This window comes from Bos grunniens, chromosome 24, assembly GCF_055505025.1.
Source record: "Bos grunniens cultivar Pamir isolate PY7600 chromosome 24, Bosgru_T2T1.0, whole genome shotgun sequence".
Lineage (NCBI taxonomy): Eukaryota > Metazoa > Chordata > Mammalia > Artiodactyla > Bovidae > Bos > Bos grunniens.
Genome location: NC_141188.1, coordinates 45,441,264 through 45,466,298, shown reverse-complemented (window position 1 = coordinate 45,466,298; position 25,035 = coordinate 45,441,264). Strand labels below are relative to the sequence as shown.

General features: G+C 39.2%; 1 pseudogene across 1 annotated transcript in view; it reads right to left on the bottom strand.

Annotated features, from left to right (window-relative positions):
* Window positions 1-7,378: 7,378 nt before the first annotated feature.
* The window catches only part of LOC147346191 (glutamine synthetase pseudogene), a 209,941-nt pseudogene continuing 192,284 nt past the window's right edge, over window positions 7,379-25,035 (bottom strand). Inside the window, exon 5 of the transcript XR_015154010.1 lies at window positions 7,379-10,523. The product of XR_015154010.1 is annotated as a glutamine synthetase pseudogene (transcript). The remainder of the gene's footprint in view (window positions 10,524-25,035) is intronic.

Below are 25,035 nucleotides of genomic sequence, written 5' to 3'. Positions count from 1 at the left end.
ACTGCAGATGGTGACTGCAGCCATGAAATTAAAAGACGCTTACTCCTTGGGAGAAAAGTTATGACCAACCTAGACAGCATATTAAAAAGTAGAGACATTACTTTGCCAACAAATGTCTGTCTAAGTCAAAGCTATGGTTTTTCCAGTAGTCATGTATGGATGTGAGAGCTGGACCATAAAGAAAGCTGAGCACCGAAGAATTGATGCTTTTGAACTGTGGTATTGGAGAAGGCTCTTGAGAGTCCCTTGGACTGCAAGGAGATCCAACCAGGCCATCCTAAAGGAAATAAATCCTGAATATTCATTAGAAGGACTGATGGTGAAGCTGAAACTCCAATACTTTGGCCACCTTATGTGAAGAACTTCCTCATCTGAAAAGAAGACTCTGATGTTGGGAAAGATTGAAGGCGGGAGGAGAAAGGGACAACAGAGGATGAGATGATTGGATGGTATCCCAACTCAACGGTCGTGAGTTTGAGTAAACTCCGGCAGTTGGTGATGGACAGGGAGGCCTGGCATGCTGCAGTCCATGGGGTCAAAAAGAGTCAGACACGACTGAGCGACTGAACTGAAGTGAACTGTATTTTGTCTGAAGAGACCATGAGCATCTTTTATTAAATTCAGTTCTTCTATTCAGTTTTTACAGTAATTATAAACTGTATTCATTTTATCATAATTTGTGAACGGTATTAAGGATGAGTGATTTTGATACATTAACTTTGTATTTTAATGGTCTTGCCTAATTTGCATCTATAAACCAATAATTACCTGTAGAATATTTAATATTATCTACATATCAATGTTACTTTAATAGAGCTGGTTTTATTTATTTTCCAAATGTTTTATGTTTCTTTTTCTTGCCCTATCGCACTGTCTAGCAATTTTCACTGTTGCTACGCTAACAATGAATAAGCGCTGGGTAAACTACAAACACATTTTTTCCCTCAAAATTGTCAGACATCTGAAGTTGTAAGACAGTCTGAAAATGAAGGATAGAGCCTTCACCTCTCTCCATAGAGAAAGAGAGGATGTCCATCTCTGTTACTTATGCTAGAGTACAGGTAGTCAAAATAAATGCCATACAAGTAAGTAAGACTAAATCAGTTAAAATATTAATGAACTGCTAAAGACTAAGTGTGAGCTGTTGTGGTAAGAGATTTATATCCACTTGCAGGCTCTTTCCAAAGTAACTCATGAGAAAAGGCAAAAGGCTGGAAAGAGATTCAATGAATGTGAGGGAGGAGTGAATGAACAAATCGGTTACCACTGTGGGAAATAGATGAACTCCCACCACCTGCTGCTTCCATCAAAAACTTAAGCTATTGGTCCTAGGCACAGATAAAATCCCATTGTTGCTGAGGAAAAGACAGGAGTGAGAAAAACAGTCATTTAATCCAGCCAATAATCTCCAGTCCAAAAGACCTTTGGAGAAATTTGAATCATATAAAAGTATGGGTATAAATTAGGAGTACGTCAAGGCTGTATATTGTCACCCTGTTTATTTAACTTATATGCAGAGTACATCATGAGAAATGCTGGACTGGAAGAAACACAAGCTGGAATCAAGATTGCTGGAAGAAATATCAATAACCTCAAATATACAGATGACACCACTCTTATGGCAGAAAGTGAAGAGGAACTAAAAAGCCTCTTGATGAAAGTGAAAGAGGAGAATGAAAAAGTTGGCTTAAAGCTCGACATTCAGAAAATGAAGATCATGGCATCTGGTCCCATCACTTCATGGGAAATAGATGGGGAAACAGTGGAAACAGTGTCAGACTTTATTTTTCTGGGCTCCAAAATCACTGCAGATGGTGATTGCAGCCATGAAATTAAAAGATGCTTACTCCTTGGAAGGAAAGTTATGACCAACCTAGATAGCATATTCAAAAGCAGAGACATTACTTTGCCAACAAAGGTTCGTCTAGTCAAGGCTATGGTTTTTCCAGTGGTCATGTATGGATGTGAGAGTTGGACTGTGAAGAAGGCTGAGCGCCAAAGAATTGATGCTTTTGAACTGTGGTGTTGGAGAAGACTCTTGAGGGTCCCTTGGACTGCAAGGAGACCCAACCAGTCCATTCTAAAGGAGATCAGCCCTGGGATTTCTTTGGAAGGAATGATTCTAAAGCTGAAACTCCAGTACTTTGGCCACCTCATGCGAAAAGTTGACTCATTGGAAAAGACTCTGATGCTGGGAGGGATTGGGGGCAGGAGGAGAAGGGGACGACAGAGGATGATATGGCTGGATGGCATCACTGACTCGATGGATGTGAGTCTGGGTGAACTCCGGGAGTTGGTGATAGACAGGGAGGCCTGGCGTGCTGCTATTCATGGGGTCGCAAAGAGTCGGACATGACTGAGCGACTGAACTGAACCAACTGACCTCAGTTTCTCTCATTCCAATCTATCAAGACAGTTGTTTTAAATATTTTGTCTAGTTTTTAATTTGTTTTTGATGGGAGGTCAAGTCCAATCCTTGTTACTTCAACATTTCTAGAAGTAGGAGACCTATATTGTACCTTTTTCTTTGAAGTTATATGATTAGATTCTTAAATTTCTAGTAGGGTCAAATATTATACTGAAGGTACAAAAGACTGGAGGAGAAGTGAGGAGTCCTTGAATTTAAAGCACAACTTCCAATATATATACTTAATTCCATGGCTTTGAGAAAATGTAATACTCTCTCTACAACTCTGTCTTCTCATCTGTAAATTAAGACAGTTATCCTTAATTTCTTCCGATTATCTTCCTAGTGTGACTATTCCAAATCTATTGTGAAAACCACTTACCAATTATTTGTGGATAGGTTGATCTTCCTACTGTTTACCTGAAAGCCGATTTTCAACATCACTCTAGAGCAAAACAAAAGACTATAATCTCAAACTGCTGTGCTGCTGCAAGTCCTGCTCACACTAAGAAGGATTACAGACAAGCATCTCAGAGATAATCGAGCTGTCAATCTCTTTTATGAACCATGACAAGTATCCAAAGAATTGTGGATTTCAAAGTAAACATCCAGCATTTTAGGACAGGGTAAGCAAGGCTCAGTTCCAAATTTTTTTCATTATTTTCTCCATCCCTCTTAGACTTAAAACACCCATGAAATGTATCCACATCTTAGGCACCTGTTGATTGACTTTGTTGTGATGGAACTAACAACTGAATAACAGGGTAGTTAGGCTGGAAATAAAATCTAAGTGATTGATAATCTTTTTTGGTTTCAGAATCCTGCTAATCAGATAATTGCTGATTAAAGGACTCATTCTATCCTTTTGAAGTCGAAGTAAAGTTATTAAAGTTTCTATTGATCCTCAGTATGAAATGGAATGTCTCCTGCCATATCAATAAACCAGGATATAACAGCCATCAGTGATTTTGGGCCTCTAAATGAGATTTTCTGAGCCTGGAGAGCTCCCAAGAGAGAGAACAATACCTGTGATCCCGCAGCTATCAGCTGCCACCACTCTCAATGATAAAGGAGGAATTAAGGATGTGAATAATCAAGAAGCAGGATGCTGGCCCCAGATATGAGATACATATGAAAGAAATTATTTCAGTGAGTCCAGAAGCTTGCATCTTCCCATGCATGGAAGAGTGCTAAATTCCTTAATTTGAGATATCTGGTTTTCCTTAATTAACAGCAACCTTTTAATATTCAGATTACCTGTCCTTTCCTGCAAACATCTATATCCTGACTCCTTCCTCAGCCTCCTTGGAGCAGTTTCTCAGGGCTACTTGAGATGCGGCCTCCGGGGCTTGAAGTCCTAAGAATTCTCACTGAATAAATATATCTCTCAACTTTCAGGTTGTGACTATTTTTTCAGTCGACACCAGAGAAGGGCCTGAGAGGAAATCTCTGATGTAGATGGTTCTCCTGAGGTGGAATTTTCTGGGCAAACTAAGAATTCTTAGAGTCTTCTGACCTTCTGTGTGCCTCAGGTGATCCATGTCTGAACATTTGTCAGCTGTTATTCTATTACCCTAACTGAGGAAATTTGTCAAGGTAATATTTTAAATAAACTATTAGTGGAAGCATTGTTTCTAGTAAACACAGTAGAGCACATAATGGAATTCTTCTCACCTCTGTTAGTTTATGATGTTAGATTAACGGACATAAAAATGGAAGGGAATTTAGAGCTAACTTGTCCTATTCTATCACTTTACCAAAAAAAGTGAGTTGTTGGGTAGTATTATAATTCCTAAGGGAGGAAATCATGTTCATACATTTAAATAAAAGATTAAAAACAAAAATGTTTTCTCAGCTAAAGGAGAAATTGAATTAATCAGCCTCCTTTTTCTTTCCAGGTTACTCCAGCTATATATACTCTAACTGAATGTAGAATTACTAAACAAATCTCAGGAGTTTTGTGGGGTTTTTTGCTTATTTTTTGTTTGTTTGTTTTGCTTGCAAATGTATTGTAGGTTGAGATGAAAGAATGGTAGCTCACTGATGGACATATGGATGGTGATGAGAACTTCCTGAACTTGGATGTAGAGTGCGTCATTAGGGAATTATATGCCTCATCTTCAACCCCTTTTCCTATGGCACCAGAGGTCAGGCATGATGTGTTTTACATATTTTGTAATCTTGCCCTGCTCTGGAAAACTAAAGATTACATTTGTTTCAGTTCTAAGGAAGTTGGGTTAGTCTGGCCACTTTTACATATATTGAATTCCAGAGAAAAATCTTTCAGCAGAAATGCTTTTAGGAGAGAAGGCATTACCTCTTCTATATAAGTAAAATTACAGTTTTAGAGTGATTTGAGATATAAAAACTAAGGTCAAGGGGCATTCTCTATATGCATCATAAGCATTAGAATTAGTTTGCATATTTGTTGTTGTTCAGTCACTCAGTCATGTCCAACTCTTTGCAACCCCATGGACTGTATGTAGCATGCCAGGCTTCCCTGTCCTTCACCATCTCCCAAAACTATATGTAGCATGCCAGGCTTCCCTGTCCTTCACCATCTCCCAAAACTATATGTAGCATGCCAGGCTTCCCTGTCCTTCACTATCTCCCAGAGTTTGTGCAAACTCATGCCCATTGAGTCAGTGATGCCATCCAACCATCTCATCCTCTCTCATCCCTTTCTCCTCCTGCCTTCAATCTTTCCCAGCATCAGGGTCTTTTCCAATGAGTCAGCTCTTCACATCAGGTGGTCAAAGTGTTGGAGTTCAACTTCAGCATCAGTTCTTCCAATGAATATTCAGGGTTTATTTTCTTAAGGATTGACTGGTTTGATATCCTTGCTGTCCAAGGGAATCTCAAGAGTCTTCTCCAGCACCATAATTTGAAGGCATCAATTCTTCAGCGCTCATCCTTTTTTATTGTCCAGTTCTCACATCCATACATGACTACTGGAAAAACCATAGCCTTGACCATACGGACCTTTGAAAGCAAAGTGATGTCTCTGCTTTTTAATACTCTGTCTAGATTTGTCATTGCTTTTGTTCCAAGTAGCAAGCATCTTTTAATTTCATGGCTGTAGTCATCATCCACAGTGACATATAGTTCGCATTTACCTGTTTGGACATATTAATACATCTGTTCTTCTTGCTCTAGAAAACTTTTTATATTTTTATTATCTAATTTGGCCAAGAAATTTGGTGATGTGTCTTGGATCAGAAACTCTTAAATGAATGAATGGGAATTTAAATGCAAGTCTGACAGATCACCAAACCACAATGAGAGGCTGATACTCTAATAATCTAAGATGGGAAAAGAAGTAAACATAGTTTTGTTGAAAAGTCTCAGTGAAGCAACACTGTCAGCACCTTAATTTCAAATATACTCCAAGGTTTTACTCTCATATTTGTATATACACTTCATAATTCATAAGTTGTGAAATTCAGAAAATGAGAGCATCCCAGGAAGCATATCTCCAGAGTCAAGATTTGGCATTTGGAATTTCTGACTGAACTACAGGATGTTTCAAATGTCCCTGCCAGATCCCTTTTGAAAATACAGGCTTTAGAGCATAAATTATTTCAGCAAGTATCTGTATTAAGTTACCCTGTACACTTTGTCACTCCCAATTGCCTTGATTTTAATGAATGCAAGGAAGATATTCTATGCATTTGGTGGCATATACTTAATTCAGTTCTAACGAAGCCTTTACTTGGCACCTTTTTGAGAGTAAATAATTCAAATCCAGTATTCGGCTTTAGTGTCTCTCAGACAACACTGTGGTGGTTCCTTGCTCTCTGTGAAAAGTTTGTTAAAATGTTTATCTGTGAAGAATTTCTGTTGCTATCTTGGAACCACTGGCATCCTTAATTACTGCTTTGCTTACTCATTTCCTCTGCTTAAATATTTGTGTTCCTCTTACCCATTGATTTTGAAAGAGGGTTATGGCAATTGATTGACAGCACCAGCACATAGCTTATGGGAGAATTTGGCCTCTCTACGATACTTACTAATGACAGAACTGTACTAGTGTGACTAATGCATATAGAGTAGGAGAGCGCTGGGATTCCCTTTTTGCATGCAACCTTATGCAGTATTGATGTAAGAGGCAGGGAGAAGTATCTTCTTCACCACAAGGACTTGAGGATATTCATCATTCTTAGTATTCAGTTGAACATACTATAACAAACCGTTAATTTCAAGATAGGATATCTGTATGGAACTCACAGAAGCATTAATTTATTGGAGTCATGTCCAGCACTGGAATTGTTAACAGTCTGGGTTGATAGACTTTGGCTGGTAGTAGTATGGAATTCTTGATTACAGGGCTTTATTTTCCATGTGGAGCCAAGTGATCATTTCCTCCATTGAAAACCAAATTGCTTTGCACCTATTTCCCATTCATTTCCTATCCTTTTCCATAGGTTTGGGAAATATAAAGAACAATTATTCTTGCTCATTCACATATGAATGTGGTATCTGTAATATGTGAAAAGTAAAATTTTCTATTTTCATTTCAAGAGTTCATTTCATATTGGGACAAGAACAACTTTTAAAAAACTGATGTGAGACACCACGGCCCTACACTAAATTGAAGAATCAATATTCATAGAGTATTTTTTCTACCTTTCAATCACATTCATGTGGTAAGCACTTCACAAATATTTGTTGAATAGGTGAATTAAAGAACACATAAATTTATATATAAATTTGAATTCTCTAAGATAACTAGGAGATAAATTTATGTAGGCAAAGTAAGTGTTGCTTTCTTTACATATGGGTGAAGTAAAAAGCACAGGTGAGAATGTTCACATGAGGCCACAGAGGACGATGATAACAGAGCTGGTGTCAGCTCCATAATAGCACAATAGCACATTGTGAGCATGGAAGTGACTAATCTGTTCAGTTGAAAAGCCATTTTTCAGTAAGCATAGGGGTACAGCCTATGTGTTCTTAGGGAAACTTTCTACCTTTATTTTTTTATTTTTATTTTTTTTGGTAAGGACAAAGGTAGGGTTTGTTTTTATTATAAAAGAAAAAAAAATAGTAACTCCTCAGGAATCTTAACAAAGGAAGGGAATATTTCACACTCAGAGAACAGACACCAAGATACAAAAATTACAACTGTTTGGACTCCAGACTTGTCCCATTTCCTCCAGAGCAGAGATGGGGAGGAGACAGCTGAAGCAAACAAGCAATTCTGTAAAACAAAGACATAGAAACCCTAACAAATATGATTAAAATCTAAAATTCTGTTTTGCTTTAAAAAAAATCTTTTTTTTTTAATATTATCAAAAGGCCTGCTTTAGTGACATGCTAGTCCCACCGGAAAATAACCCCAATACCCCCTTGTCAGTAACATGCTCAAGTTGACCAGCCAGCTCATATTTCCAAACCCCTGTGTACAAGTACACACACTTGTACACACACGTGTACAAGTACATGTGTGTCTTTTATTTTTTTTTTTTTTCACGTGTGTCTTTTAAACCTGGGGCTCAGGTGATGGCTATTGCTATCATGGGCTTCCACCTGTTAACCAACCAACGTCAGCCTCCCAGAAGGGCAAGCAGGGCGGAGAGAAGCCCTGAAATGGTTGTGAGGGAATATCAGCCCGAAACAACCAACTCTTCCAGCACAGCCTCTCCCATTCCCACGCCCACTCAAAAGGAGATCCTTATTTCTAACCAGACTTAGTCTCAAATTTGGGTTCCCCGTAACCAGAATGGCTTTTTCTCCCTAAAGAGAAAACACACATTTATCTGCACACTCATATATATAATTTTTTTGTTTTTACATTTAAATATAAAAATACTACTCTGCTTTGTGTTATAATGGAGGACCACACAATGAGAACTTTTTCTTTTAAGGTAGGGCCATCCATCCATTTATGCGGAGCCTGTTAGGGCATTGAGCCCCAGGCAAGGGAAGCACCACACCAGGAGATCTAGGGCGTTTTCCTACCTGACTTCCCACCCTTCCTTCCCCCTTAATTTTCACTTTTGATAGAAAGTTGGTTACAACCTTGTAAGTAATGGAACTTCCCACCAAGAAGGGAAATCCTAACCTAACCATAGAATCCAGCACCCCTGTCCCCGACTCAGTAACCACTCAGAGTCCTCCCCATCCCTTCACAATGACTGGGCTCTCTGTCCGGAGAGCTATGCCTATTGGACAAACACACCTGATTAAATGGGAGCAGTGGTTATGTTCCCCCGCCCCCCTCCCAACTAATGCACTAGAAAGCTTCAGTGATAGGAAAAAGAAAAGGACAGGAGTAGGTAGGTGGTTGTGAAGTGATTAAGAACTTGACCCCTTTAGTCCTGACCAAAGAAAGCAAGAGATATTAACTGGGTGTGAGGAATTAAAAAAAAAAAAAAAAAAGACCTTGATATTCCACCCTTTGAGTTATAGCTATTATAACATTGAGAGGGGTGAGAGTGGGAGTAAGATGTAGAATTAAGAGGGGCTTCGAGGGCTGCAAGGCTAGTCCACTTAGTTCTTGTACTGGAAGGGCTCGTCGCCCATTTCGTTCAGAAGACACGTGTGGATGAGGGCTTCGGTCACGGCGAAGGGGTCACAGTTGGCAGATGGGCGAAGGTCTTCGAAGTAGCCCTTCTTCTCCTGGCCAACAGTCCGGGGGATGCGGATGCTAGCACCACGGTTGGCCACACCGGCAGAGAAGTCGTTGATGTTGGAGGTTTCGTGGAATCCAGTTAGGCACCGGGCGTTGTCCAGGCCCCCCTTGGGATTGTAGGCTCGGATGTGGTACTGGTGCCGCTTGTTTAGCTTCTCAATGGCCTCCTCAATGTACTTCAGACCATTCTCTCACATGGCCTTGGTGCTAAAGTTGGTGTGGCAGCCAGCACCATTCCAGTTTCCAGGATTGGGCTTAGGATCAAAGGTGGCGATCACTCCGAAGTCTTCACACACACGATGCAAGATGAAACGGGCCACCCAGAGATGATTGCCCATGTCGATTCCTTCACAGGGTCCTATCTGGAATTCCCACTGTGCAGGCATGACCTCGGCGTTCGTGCCCCCAATCTTGATGCCGGCGTACAAGCAGGCCCGGTAGTGAGCCTCCACAATATCCCTGCCATAGACCTTGTCCACTCCCACACCACAGTAGTAGGGACCCTGGGGCCCAGGAAAGCCATTGGAAGGCCAACCAAAGGGGTGCCCATCAGTGCCCATGAAGGTATATTCCTGCTCCATTCCAAACCAGGGGCGCTGGTTGCTCATCATGTCCATTATCCGTTTACAGGTGTGCCTTAAATTGGTCTCTGCAGGCTTTCGGTTGTACTTGAAGACTTCACAGAACACCAGCTTGTTGGGGTCCTTGTGGAAAGGGTCCCGAAACATGGCAGTGGGGACAAGATACATGTCACTGTTGGAGCCTTCAGACTGAAAAGTACTAGAGCCATCAAAATTCCACTCGGGCAACTCTTCTATACACTTGGGTTCAGAACCAAGGTTCGGGTCTTGCAGCGCAGTCCTTCTCCAGTACTGTCGATCCAGATGTACATAGCTTGGACTTTATCGCCCTAAGGTAGGGCCATGTACACCTGCTTGATGCCTTTGTTCAAGTGGGAGCTCACCGAGGTGGCCATGGTGGAAGGTGTTCTGGGCACCGAGCAAAGCGGCAGGGCGAGCAGGCGGCGAGAGCGAGGTGAGGAGAAGAGAGGCGAGGAGGACGGAGAGGTGCTGCTTAGACAGCCTGCTCTTCTCCCATTCTCGGCTCTGCCACTAAAAACAGTATTGAAAAGGACAGAAAGCCGGCAGGAGGGAGATAAACCCCAGATGAGCAGGAAGAGTAAGGTACAAGAACAAGTAGAAGAACAGGTCCCAGAGAAGAAAGTTAGTATGAGACTGGAGAGTGGCCAAAAGGTAGATAGTGACCACATAGGACTGGAAAAGGAAGAGCTCTTGATCTGCTCCCATCCCAACCCAGCAGTTGGGAATTCTCTCCTAGAGTTCCTCTCTAGTTCCCAAACTCTCGAGTTCCTCTGGAGAAGCTCTACCAACAGCCTCTATTCCATTGATCACTGGTCTTTAGATAGAGCCACCTCTGGTTTCTTTTCTTCATTATGCCAAAGGATAGAGATTCCAGTATGCTCTGTAAAGCAAAAAGTGAAAATGCCACTATTTGTACTTTAATTTTTTTCCCCTTGGGTAACTAAAAAATTATTTTAGCTTGGAATTTGGGTAGATTTATTCTGTACTATAGACAATTGACTGAATCTTTCTACTTATCTCATGACTACCTGGTATCATTTTCATTCCTTTCAGATTACTGTTATTTTCCAGATAAACAAAGATTTTGAGAATAGGACTACTTATTTTCCAAGACACCCACCATCTCTACTCTGTACCTTCAAATCTAAACCACCAATATATACACACTTTTAAATTCTTTCTGCCTTCCTGCCTGCAACTAAATATACCCACATGAGAGCTCATGTATCTGGTCTATAACAGGAATAGATTTATGAAACATAGTTTCTGATCATCAGCCTCCTTGTATCATAATCTCAGTCCCCATTTCCATGACATCCATGTTAGAGATATGTAAATCCTTCTACTATTTCCTGGGACATCTCTCTCTTAGTGTGTTTTGTGGTTATGGTCATACTGGAATAAAAAAGTATCTTCAAAATCCCTTATATAACTAAGACTGACAATTTGAAAACACAGTGTCAAGTGTCCAAAGTATTACCTGGAAATAGAATGCAGGTTCTATTTCCAAGTTCATAGAGCAAGATTCTAAAACAAAACAAAATAAAATCCTGTCTGCCAATGACTGAGCTTTATCCATAAGTAGAATTAATGCATAAGGTCAAGTTCCGAGCATAATTTTAAAGTAGATAAAATTTGGTCCTTCCAACTTAATCTAGCAAAGTGGGAAAGGGCATTTGCCTTTACGTTCATATCATAGACTGCTAATTTCAGAGGCTGTGCCAAATACTGGTTGCTGTTGTGCTGTGCCTAGTTGATCAGTTGTACCCGACTCTTTGGGAGCCCGTGGACTGTAGCCCACCAGGCTCCTCTGTCCATGGGAATTCTCCAAGCAAAAATATTGGAGTGGGCTGCCATGCCCTCCTCCAGGGGATCTTCTCAACCCAGGGACTGAACCCAGTCTCCTGCACTGCAGGCAGATTTTTATCATCTCAGCAGAACATAGTCAAACATGACTGGGAAGGCAGACCCAGGTCTCTAAGGTAAGAAGAATGTCCACTTGTAGAAGAGTTGACTGAAGAGTAATGTTGGAGTCAAATTTTAATGGTATTGTGGCTAACTTGGTCTGTGGATGATAACTTGCTTTTCTCTGCTGCTGGTGTTCTAGGAAGGCCAGCTTAATATTTTCTGAACAACTTTTTGCAGATTTCTGTCATGTGGTTTTCACAAGCATGATACAATTTCAAGAGGTGTTCCCTTAAAGTTTGATCTCCCAGATTTGAATTCAGTTTTGACACATTCTACCTGTGTCACATTGGGAAAAATGCTTCACTTCAAGTCTCATTTTTTAACCTGAGGACAATAATAGTTTCCATGATAGATGGTAGTGCATGTTAACAATACATCAAAATTTTAAAGGATAGTAGTTGTTGTTGTTCAGCCGCTCAGTCATGTCCAACTCTTTTTGACCCTATGGACTGCAGCACACCAGGCTTCCCTGTCCTTCACAATCTCCTGGAACCTGCTCAAACTCATGTCCATTGAGTCACTGATGCCATCCAACCATCTCGTCCTCTGTTGTCCCTTTCTCCTCCTGCCTTCAGTCTTTCCCAGATCAGGATCTTTTCTAATAAGTTGCCTCTTTGCATCAGGTAGCCAAAATAGTGAAGTTTCAATTTAAGCATCAGTCCTTTCAATGGATATTCAGGGTTGATTTCCTTTAGGATTGACTGGTTTGATCTCCTTGCAGTCCAAGGGGCACAGTTGAAAAGCATCAATTCTTTGACTCAGCCTTCTTTATGGTCCAACTCTCACATCCATACATGATTACTGGAAAACCATAGCTTTGACTAGATGGACTTTTCTTGGCAAAGTAATGTCTCTGCTTTTTAATATGCTGTCTAGGTTGGTCATAGCTTTTCTTTCAAGAAGCAAGCATCTTTTAATTTCATGGCTGCAGTCACCATCTGCAGTGATTTTAGAGCCCAAGAAAATAAAGTCTGTCATTGTTTCCCCATCTATTTGCCATGAAGTGATGGGACCAAATGTCATTATCTTGGTTTTTTGAATGTTGTTTTAACCCAGATTTTTCACTCTCCTCTTTGACCTTCATCAAGACGTTCTTTAGTTCCTCTTCACTTTCTGCCATAAGTATGGTGTTATCTGCATATCTATTCAGTTCAGTTGCTCAGTCATGTACAACTCTTTGCGACCCCATGGACTGCACCATGCCAGGCCTCCCTGTCCATCAACCAACTCTCGGAGCTCACTCAAACTCATGTCCATCGAGTTGGTGATGCCATCCAACCATCTCATCCTCTGTCATACCCTTCTCCTCCTGCCTTCAATCTTTCCCAGCATCAGAGTCTTTTCAAATGAGTCAGCTCTTCACATCAGGTGGCCAAAGTATTGGAGTTTCAGCTTCAACATCAGTCCTTCCAATTAACACTCAGGACTGATTTCCTTTAGGATGGACTGGTTGGATCTCCTTGCAGTCCAAGGGGCTCTCCAGAGTCTTCTCCAACACCACACTTCAAAAGCATCAATTCTTTGGTGCTCAGCTTTCTTTATAGTCCAACTCTCACATCCATACATGACTACTAGAAAAGCCATAGCTTTTACTAGACAGAATAGACAGATAACTCTTGGATATCTCTTCCTAAAGAACTAGTCTCTGATTCCCATAGCATGTTTTGCAGTTTTTAAGTTCTCCTTTCTCCTTCCCCTAGTTGGATGCTTAGAGTCCAGTCTTTACTGCTAAAAATTATTTGCCTTTAGCAGACACAGAACATAGACCAATTCTTTTTAATTTATTATAGCAAGATAATTTAAGTTGTTTAATAGCCTTGTGAGTTGAGGACATGGGTTTCACTGCATGGGATCCAAACATTTATTGACCTGCTTATATCTGCTTTTAAATTTTATTTTTAAAATTATTTCTTAGTGTTTAGGCATGATCACAATAGTTTAAAATGAGCTTTCCAATTAACAAAGGTTATAACACCACTAATATATTAATTTATTACTAATAAACTAATATTATTTATTAGTTTATAAATATGTTATTTATAAACTATAAATGAAATCTGGTTATATGTACCTTAGTTTTTGTTGTTATACTAACACTTTTTATTACTATCAGCTTCCATATATTGAACACTTACTATGCACTAGTCACTGTGCTACTTAATTCAATAATCCTCACAACTACCTTAAGTTAGATTTTGTTCTAAGAAATTTGGGAGTGGAAGAAGATGGCAGAGAATTAAGATGGGGGGATCACCAGCCTCTCCACAAATACATAAAAAAACTCATCAAGATATGGAACAACTCTTACAAAGCAACCTCCAGATCACAGCAGAATACCCCAGGCCTCCAGAAGGCAGGCTAAGCTCCCTGGAATGAGGTAAGAGAGAGGATGAAGACAGAAAAAGGGAAAAGATAGGGAATTTCTGGATGGGAGCTTGTGCCCCAAGGGAGGTAGGGAGTCCTGAAGCAGGAAGAGTTCCATGCACGGGGAAGCTCCCTCACAGGCAGACCCAAGGGAGAGCTGAGGAATCCTGGAAAACTGGGCAAAGCCAGGACTTAGAGGACAGAAAACAGAGAAATCTGCACTTCTCAGCCCATAAGCAGCTCATAACTGTGGCCCCAACCAGAGGGCAGGCTCGGGGAACTGAGAGAAGCCCACAGAAGCCTTGCAGTGCAAAGGGCAGGCCAGGGGTGCTGTGATAGACAGAGAGAGGGGCAGCATAGAGACCTCTCCAGCACACACAACCCTCAGAGGAATAGTGGGCAGGCCAAGGGAGCAGAAAGAAGAACACACAAGCCCCACAATATAGAGGGTGGGCTGGTGAGCTGAAACAAGTGCACACAAGCCCCATGATTCAGAGGACAGGTCCAGGGAGCCAAGGCAAGTGAACATAAGCCCTGAGAAGCAGAGGGTGAGCTCAGGGGGGCTGAGGAAAGCCCACACAAGTCTTTGTGACACTTTTCTCGATCAGGGAGCTGAGAAAAGACCCATAAAACCCCTACCTGGAAAGCTTCAGCCTGCAGTGCAGGGCGAGGCTGGGGAACAAAAACACTAGCAAAGATACCAGGGACAAGTAGGGAGGGGGCTGGTGCCAGTGAAGATATGCTGAGACAGCCACTTCGACGCAGCTGTGGAAGTAGATGTGTCTAACACTGCCAAAGTCAGAAGGACTGCCCAAAGACATACTGAACCATAGACACCCCAAAACATACTATTGGACACTGCACTACCCTTCAGAGAGAAGAGATCCAGCTCCAACAATCAGAACACAGGCACATACCCTCCAACCAGAAAAACATCACAAGACACTAACCCAACCCCATGCATGGGGACAGACTCCACAACCAAGAATAAGTATGACCTTGAGACCTTTTTTCTTTCTTATAAATCTGTTTATTCCCCCTACATATTTCTACCTTCACATTAACATTTGCAGTGCTGTGGAGTTTTCTTCTTTGCTTCTTTTTTTTTTTTTTTAATTCTTCCAATTTTATTTTATTTTTAAACTTTACATAATTGTATTAGTTTTGCCAAATATCAAAATGAATCCGCCACAGGTATACATGTGTTCCCCATCCCGAACCCTCTTCTTTGCTTCTTTAGTTTAAAAAAAAAAAATTCATTTTAAGATTTTCATTTTCTTTTTCACCCCCTTTTTTTGGTGATTTTTCTGATTTTGTTTTTGTATATTTGACTGCTTTTCTTAGAGTAGCTATTCCTGAGTATATATAAATTGTTTTCACATATGTCTATTTATCTTTGCTTCTCTATTTTTTATTTTCTCTCTCATTTTTACCCTTTTTTCCACCCCTTCCTTTTCTCTCCCCTCTCCTCTTTTTTTTCTGTGTTTTCTTCTACCTTTTTTCCTTCACTCTTTTTTTCACCAACTTATTTGCTATATTCCCCAGTTAGCACTCTGCTTAGGCTCAGTTTTCTGCACTGAGCATTACCTAGCTCTGCTTTTAAGTGGTTGATATCAATCTTGGTTTCCCTTGTTCACCAAGTCAATCTCCTGGAGTCTTTAGAATACTTTGGTTATAACTGTGTGTGTGGAAGTGTGTGTATATGTACCATTATTTCTGTAATTACCTGTGTGATCTCCTCTCACTAGAACACTAGCACAAGTCATCCCTAACAAGAAGTCAACACAAACCCATCAACCAACCTTTACCCCAAGGGTAAAAACTAAAAGGAAGAAGGAATACAACCCTAAATCATGAGAAAAGGAGACCTCAAGTGGAGCAAGTTAGGGGGAGAAAAATGAGAAAGCAGAGAAATACAGCACAAATTAAAGAAAAAGGTAGAAACTCAGACCAAACAAAGAGGAAATAAGCAATCTACCTGAAAGAGAATTCAGAATAATGACAGTAAAGATACTCTGAAGACTTGAAAATAGAATGGAGAAAATGCAAGAAACAATTAAGACAGTTAATACAATCACCAAGGACATAGAAGAAATAAAGAATACGCAAACAGAGATGAATAACACAAGTACTGAAATTAAAAATACTCTAGAAGGAACCAAAAGCAGAATAACTGAGGCAGAAGAACAGAGAAGTGAGCTGTAAGATAGAATGGTGCAAATAACTGCTGAAGAGCCAAATAAAGGAAAAAGAATGAAAAGAATGAGGATAGCATCAGATACCTTTGAGACAATACTAAAAGCACCAACTTTCAAGTTATAGGAATCCCAGAGGAAGAAGAAAAAAAGAAGGCACTGAGAAAATTTTTGAATAAATTATAGTTGAAAACTTCCCCAACATGGGAAAGAAAATAGTCAATCAAGTCTAAGAAGGATAAACCCAAGGAGAAACACATCAACACATATTAATCAAGCCAACAGAGATTAACCACAAAGAAATATTAAAAGCAGCGAGGCAAAACAATAAGTAACATACAAGGGGAAACCCATACAATTAACAGTGGGTCTTTCAGCAGAAAGTCTGCAGGCCAGAAGGGAATGGCAAGATATATTTAAAGTACTGAAATAAAAAAATCTACAATCAAGATTACTATACCTGGCAAAGATTTCCTTCAAAATTAATGGAGTAATCAAAAGCTTTATAGACAAGCAAAACTTAACAGAATTTAGCACCACCAGACCAGCCTTACACCAAATGCTAAAGGGATTTACATAGCCAGTGAACACGAGAGAAAGGAAAGACCTACAAAAACAAACCCAAAAGAATTAAGAAAATGCCAAAAGTAACATATATATCAATAATTACCTTAAATGTAAACATTAAATGCACCAACGAAAAGATACAGACTAACTAAATGGATACAAAAGCAAGACATATATATATCCTGCCCACAAGAGACCCATTTCACATCTAGAGACACATACAGAAAGTAAAAGGAGGGAAAAACATATTCCACGTGAACGGAAAACAAAAGAAAGCAGAATTGCAATTCTTATATTCAGACAAAATAGACTTTAAAATAAAGAATATTATAAGAGACAAAGAAGGACACTACAAAATGATCAAGGGATCAATGCAAGAAGACATAACAATTGTAAATATGTATGCACCCAACATTAAAAGCAACTCAATACATGAGGCAATCACTAACAGGCATAAGAGGGGAAATCGACAGTAACACAATAATAGTAGGGAACTTTAACACCCCCACTTACTATGCCAATGGACAGGTCATCAAAACAGAGAATCAATAAGGAAACACAAACCTTAAATGAAACATGAGACCAAATGGACCGACTTGACATCTTCAGGACTTTCCAGCAGAAGAATACAGTTTCTTCTCAAATGCACATGGAACATTCTCCAGGATAGGCCACATCTTGAGCCACAAATCATGCCTCAGTAAATTAAGAAAACTGAAATCATATCAAGTATCTTCTCTGACCATAAGACTATGAGACTCGATATCAACTACTGGAAAATAAAAACGTCAATAAACACAAACTCATTGAGATTAAATAATACATTACTAAATAATGAAGAGGTTACTAGAGAAATAAGAAAGGAAATCAAAAGATTCCTAGAAACAAATGACAATGAAAACATGACAACTCAAAACCTATAGGATTCAGCAAAAGCAGTTCTAAGAGGGAAGTTTATAGCAATACAATCCTACCTCAAGGAACAAGAAAAGCATCAAATAGACAACCTAACTCTACATCTAAAGCAGCTGCAAAAAGAAGAAGAAGAACAACAACAACAAAAAAAAACCCAAAGTTAGCAGAAGGAAAGAAATTATAAAGATCATAGCAGAAATAAATGAAAAAGAAATGAAGGAAACAATACCAAAGATTAATAAAACTAAAAGCTGATTCTTTGAGAAGACAAACAAAATTTGCAAACCACTAGCCAAACTCATCCAGAGAAGGAAATGGCAACCCACTCCAGTACTCTTGCCTGGAAACTCCCATGGACAGAGGAGCCTGGTAGGCTGCAGTCCATAGGGTAGCTAAGGGTCAGACATGACTGAGCGACTTCATTTTCACTTTTCACTTTCATGCACTGGAGAAGGAAATGGAAACCCACTCCAGTGTTCTTGCCTGGAGAATCCCAGGGACAGGGGAGCCTGGTGGGCTGCCATCTATGGGGTCGCACAGAGTCGGACACAACTGAAGCGACTTAGCAGCAGCCAAACTCATCAAGAAAAAAAGGGAGAAAAATCAAGTCAACAAAATTAGAGATGAAAAAGGAAAGGTTACAACAGATAACACAGAAACACAAAGGATCATAAGAGAATATTATGAGAAACTACATGCCAATAAAATGGAAAAGCTAGAGGAGATGGGCAGATTCTTAGAAAAGTTCAACCTCCCAAGGCTGAACCAAGAAGCAATAGAAATTATGAACAAGCTAATTACAAACACTGAAATCTAAACTGTGATCAAAAATCTCCCCAAAAACAAAAACCCAGGGCCAGAAGGCTTCACAGGGGAATACTATCATACATTTCAGTTCAGTTCAGTTCAGTCACTCAGTCCATTTAGAGAAGAGCTAATGACTATTTTTCTGAAATTCTTCCAAAACATTGCAGAGGAAGGAACACTCCCAAAGTCATCCTACAAAGCCAAATCACCCTGATACCAAAATCAGGCAAAGACAACACACTCAAAAAAGAAACTTACAGGCCAATATCATTGATGAAAATAGATGCAAAAATCCTCAACCAAATTCTAACAAACAGTATTCAACAACACCTTAAAAAGTTCATACACCATGATCAAGTCAGGTTTATACCAAGGATGCAAGGATCCGTTAATATACATAAATCAATCAATGTGATATGCCATATTAACAAATTTAAATATTAAAAACCATACAATCATCTCAATAGATGCAGAAAAAGCCTTTAACAAAATTCAGCACCATTTATGATAAAAACGCTTAAAAAAATGAGCATAGAAGGAACCTACCTCAACATAGTAAAGGCCGTATATGATTAGCCTACAACAAACATTATTCTCAATGGTGACAAACTAAAAACATTCCCTCTAAGATCAGGAAGAAGAAAAGGGTGGCCACTCTCACCACTATTATTCAACATAGTTTTGGAAGTCCTAGCTATGGCTATTAGAGAACAAAAAGAAACAAAATGAATCTAGATCAGAAAAGAAGAAGTAAAACTCTCACTGTTTGCAGACAACATGATACTATACATAGAAAACCCAAAAGAAACTATCAGAACATTACTAGAGCTAATCAGTGAGTTCAGCAAAGTCGTGAGAGTCAAGGTCAATACACAGAAATCACCTCCATTCCCATATACTAACAATAAAAAATCAGACAGAGAAATTAAGGAATCAATCCCATTCACCATTGCAACAAAAAGAATTAAACATCTAGGAATAAACTTACCTAAGGAGACAAAAAAACTGTATATAGAAAATTATAAGACACTGATGAAAGAAATCAAAGATGACATAACAGATGGAGAGATCTTCCCCGTTCCTGGGTAAGCAGAATCAATATTTGAAAATGACTATACTACCAAATGCAATCCACAAATTCAACGTGATCCCTGTCAAATTATCAATGGTATTTTTCACAGAACTAGAACAGAAGTTTCACAATTCATACGGAAACACAAAAGACCCCAAGTAGCCAATGCAGGCTTGAGAAAGAAGAATGGAGCTGGAGGAAGCAATCTTCCTGACTTCAAAATATACTATAGAGCTATAATCATCAAGACAGTATGGTACTGGCACAAAAACAGAACCATAGACCAATGGAACAAAATAGAGAGCCTGGAGATAAACTCATGCACCTATGGGTAACTTATTTTTGACAAAGGAGGCAAGAATATACAATGGGGCAAAGATAGCCTCTTTGATAAGTGGTGCTGGGATAATTGGACAGTTACATGCAAAACAATGAAATTAGAATATTTCCTAATAACATACACAAAGATAAATTCAAAATGGACTAAAGACCTAAATGTATGACCAGAGTTATAAAACTCTTACAGGAAAACATAGGCAGAACACACAATGACATAAACCAAAGCAAGATCTTCTATGACCCACCTCTTAGATTAATGGAAATAAAAACAAAAATAAACAAGCAAGACCTAATTAAACTTAAAAGCTTTGCACAGCAAAGGAAACTATAAGCAAGGTGAAGAGACAACCCTCAGAATGGAAGAAAATAATACCAAAGGAAACAACTGACAAAGGATTAATTTCCAAAAGATACAAGCAGCTCACACAACTTAATATCAGAAAAACAAACAATCCAGTCAAAAACTGGGAGTAAGACCTAAACAGACATTTCTCCGAACAAGACATACAGATGGCTAACAAACACATGAAAAGATGCTCAACATCACTCACTATTAGAGAAAAGCAAATCAAAACTACAATGAAATACCGTCTGACACCAATCAGAATGGCCATCATCAAAAAGTCTACAAACAAAAAAAATAAATGCTGGAGAGGGTGTGGAGAAAAGGGAACCCTCTTGCATTACTGGTGGGAAAGCAAATTGATCCAGCCACTTTGGAAGACAGTATGGAGATTTCTTTAAAAACTAGGAATAAAACCACCATATGACCCAGCCATTCCACTCCTAGGCACATACCCTGAGGAAATCAAAATTGAAAAAGACACAAGTACCCCCAGTGTTCATTGCAGCACTATTTACAATAGCTAGAACGTGTGAGCAACCTAGATATCCATCGACAGATGAATGGATAAAGAAGTTGTGGTACATATATACAATGGAATATTACTCAGCCATAAAAAGGAACACATTTTAGTCAGTTCTAATCAGGTGGATGAACCTAGAGCCTATTATACAGAGTGAAGTCAGAAAGAGAAATATAAATATCATATACTGATGCATATATATTGAATCTAGAAAGATGGTACTGATGAATTTATTTGCAGGGCAGCAATGGAGAAACAGACATAGAGAACAGACCTATGGGCCTGGGTGAGGGGAGAAGGGAGAGGGTGAGATGTAAGAGAGAGTAACATGGAAACTTTTACAATACCATATGTAAAATAGATAGCCAATGGGAATCTGCAGTATGACTCAGGGAACACAAACAGGGGCTTTGTGACAATCTGGAAGGTTGGGATGGGTAGGGAGATGGGAGAGAGGTTCAGGAGGGAGGGGCCATGGGTGTACCCATGGCTGATTCTTGTTGCTCTTTGACAGAAAATAATAAAATTCTGTAAAGCAATTATTCTTCAATTAAAAAATAAAGTGGCAAGAAGTGGGAAGAAAAAAAAAGAAATTGGAAGTTCAGAGAAGATATGAGGGAAATACGCCCAAGGTCACACAGATAATAAGCGACAACTCTTGGATTTGAACCATGGCCTCAATAACCATGCTCTTAACCAACATAACTATAAGATCAGAAATTGAGAATTTTTAAACCCAAAAAGAGTACTGTTTTTCACATCTCCAATTCTTAACTTCTCCTGCATTGTACATTCAATCTTGTCCAATAATTACATGTTCTGTTTGAGTTCTAGAGAGAGGATGAGTCGCATGAAGGAGAGTAGTGGAAGTAGAAGAGAGAGGAAGAGAAATAGGACGTGTGACTCAAGCACAGAACAAAACTTCAGGGAAAAAAGAGACTGAAGGATAAGATATCCTCCAATTATCTTTTCTATACCACTCTCTCCTTTTTGCCTGAAACATATTCTGTGTCCTTAAGTTCTTGAAGATATTTAACCTCAGTTTTCATAAACCAACTACCCACTATGAGCTGTGAGTTTAAAAGTTTCTCTGTCCCCCAGGAGACATTTTCATTTAAGTAGAAGACATTTTGCAGACTAAAAATACATCAGGATCAAAACCAATAAATATTTTATGGTAAGTTTCTGGCACCAAGATAATTTGTGAGGAGCATATTTCTGAACTAATGGCCAGGAAACACAACTCTCTTTCTTATTATGCTCTTGGCCATAAGATTTGGAGCCAAGACCATAAGCAAAGGAAGAGATTTGAAGACAGAGGAAGAAGAAGAAGAATGAATGAATGGAAAGGAAAACTGAGGTCTGAAGAAATTTAGATTGAATGGTCTGACTTTCTTTCTTGGAACTCTAAATACCCACAGCTAAGCAAGCTGGCAAGTGTAGAAGAAACCATTGACTATAAAACTCATTTAGCTCCCTGATTTTTGTAGGAAGGTCCAGAAACCACATGAGAAGAATATTATTGTCCATCAAGGAATTGTTTTCTCCTAAAAAGTTCTTTCCTTGGGAGAAAATGAGATGGTCAGATTCCCAAAGCCAAATTTGGAGACAAGTACATATATTGGAAATAGGACAGTTTTCAAAATTCCAGCAAGGCTACACAAAAGTGAATTTATTTTCCTTGAAACATAACACAATCAACTATTTTTTTTCAATGTATACAATTATATTCCTGGCCTGGTAAATACTGTTGGATAATTAAATAAAGTGAACTAAACTGGTATTTAGACAAACAATATATTTTAATGAAAGCCTTCAAAGTGTAATTAAGCCATTGCTCAGCTTCTTTGAACAAACATGTATTAAATGAAGCCAACACGTGCTTGCCTTTGCAGAAATTGATACTAGAGCAGATACAATTATAATCAAAGGCAGAGCTCTCACTTGATTTTTTTTCATCTCAATCCCTGCATCCTAATTAAAGCCATATGAATGGACTTAAGCTATTAATTTTATATAATCTGATATATTTATACTGCTGAATAAATCTAGAGTCCTTTCACCAAATTAGAGAAATTAACTATAATGGATATATTTGTTGGCTGGGCCCTAACATATAATTTACTTAAACTAATATTAGAATGAAAATCAATGTATCTGTATCAACCACATACATTTTCCCAACATACTTGATTGTAACATAAATACATATTCCTCTAGATCATTTCATATTCATGAAACCAGTGAATTAAGTTCATTGAGCATATGTGACAGAATAATCACCCCACTTTCCATTTACTTTTTTTATTTTTTAAACATAAACTATAAAACATACTTTTGTAAAAGAGGTCATCTAGGGAAACAGAAGAGAGTATATTACAAGGCAAAATTAACGAGGGCATGGCTATCTGTTGGGAGGAACGCTAGACTAGGGGTTAGCAGTTGTTCAGTCACCCAGTCATGTCTAACTCTTTGCGACCCCAGGGACTGTAGCAAGTCAGGCTCCCCTGTCCCTCACCATCTCCTGAAGTTTGCCCAAGTTCATGTTCATTGCATTGGTGATGCCATCCAGCCATCTCATCCTCTGACATCCTCTTCTCCTTCTGCCCTCAATCTTTCCAACATCAGGGACTTTCCAATGAGTTGTCTGTTCACACCAGATGACCAAAATACTGGAGCTCCAGCTTCAGCATCAGTCCTTCCAGTGAATATTCAGGGTTAATCTCCCTGAAGATTGACTAGTTTGATCTCCTTGCTGTCCAAGGGACTTTCAGGAGTCTTCTCCAGCGCCACAGTTCGAAGGCATGAATTCTTTGGCCTTCTGCCTTCTTTACCATCCAGCTCTTACAACGGTACGTGACCACTGGGAAGACCATAGTCATGACTATATGGTCTGTTGGCAGAGTAATGTCTCTGCTTTTCAACACACTGTCTAGGTTTGTCATCGTTTTCCTGCCAAAAAGCAATCATCTTCTGATTTCATGGCTACAGTCACCATTCACAGTGATTTTAGAGCCCAAGAAGAAGAAATCTGTCACTACTTTCACCTTTTCCCCTTCTATTTGCCATGAAGTAACAGGGCTGGATGCCATGATCTTAGTTTTGTTAACATTTAGTTTTAAGCTAGCTCTTTCACTCTCCTCCTTCACCCTCATAAAGAGGCTCTTTAGTTCCTCTTTGCTTTCTGACATTAGGGTGGTATCATCCAGATATCTGAGATTGTTGATGTTTCTCCTGCTTATTTTGATTCCAGCTTGTAACTCATCCATCCCAGCATTTCTCATGATGTGCTCAGTGTATAGATTAAACAAACAGGGTGACAGCAGAGAGCCCTGTTGTACTCCTTTCTGAATCTTGAACCAGTCAGTTGATCCATACAGGATTCTAACTATTGCTTCTTGACCTGCATACAGGTTTCTCAGGAGACAGTTAAAATGGTCTGGTATTCCCATCTCCAATTTTGCAACTAACTTCTATGTTCTAGGACAAATCATTTAACTCATCCTGGCCTCATTTTTCTCATCTGTAAAAATGAAGATAATACTTCCCTAATCATACAGAGCCGTTATAAGAATTAAAAGGAGATAAATATGTAAATGTACTTTGAAGTAGTCTTTTAATCATGGCACAAACAATAGGCAATACTGTTGTTGGTAATTACCATGTCCTCAGTTTCAACAAATGGTTGTCAGTGGCCAGATAGAAGCAGTCATACCAATTCCATTGAATGTTTCTCCGTTTTCTATGACAATCTCAGGTTAGAATGATATTCTGAATGGTCAGACAAGTGCACTGGTTCTATTCCATATATTAAGCCACATTACACTTCTCCTTGACCTCTTTGACTGGCAAGAGTAACAGCCAAGAAAGAGGTATAACTGCTACTTCCTATCCATTGGGTTGGCCAAAAAGTTCATTGGGGTTTTTCATAACATCTTACAAAAAAATGCAAATGAACTTTTTTTTTTTTTTTGCCAACCCAACATTATCTTTTTGTGATCCAAAAATGGGGAAGACAATGTAGCAGGATTTTTTTTTCCTAAACAAGTAAGAAAATAAAAAGCATACAGCATCTCAGCAAGTTCTGAGATAAATGTAAAAATCAAGTATAAACCAATCAGAATTAGAGTCCAGACTTTCTGATGCTCTACTCAAGTAAGTTTTCTACTGATGCTCTACTCAAGTAAGTTTTCTGCTGTATTATACTGCTCACTTCAGTTGCTCAGTCAGGTCTGACTCTGTGAGACCCCATGGACTGCAGCACACCAAGCTTCCCTGTCCATCACCAACTCCCAGAGT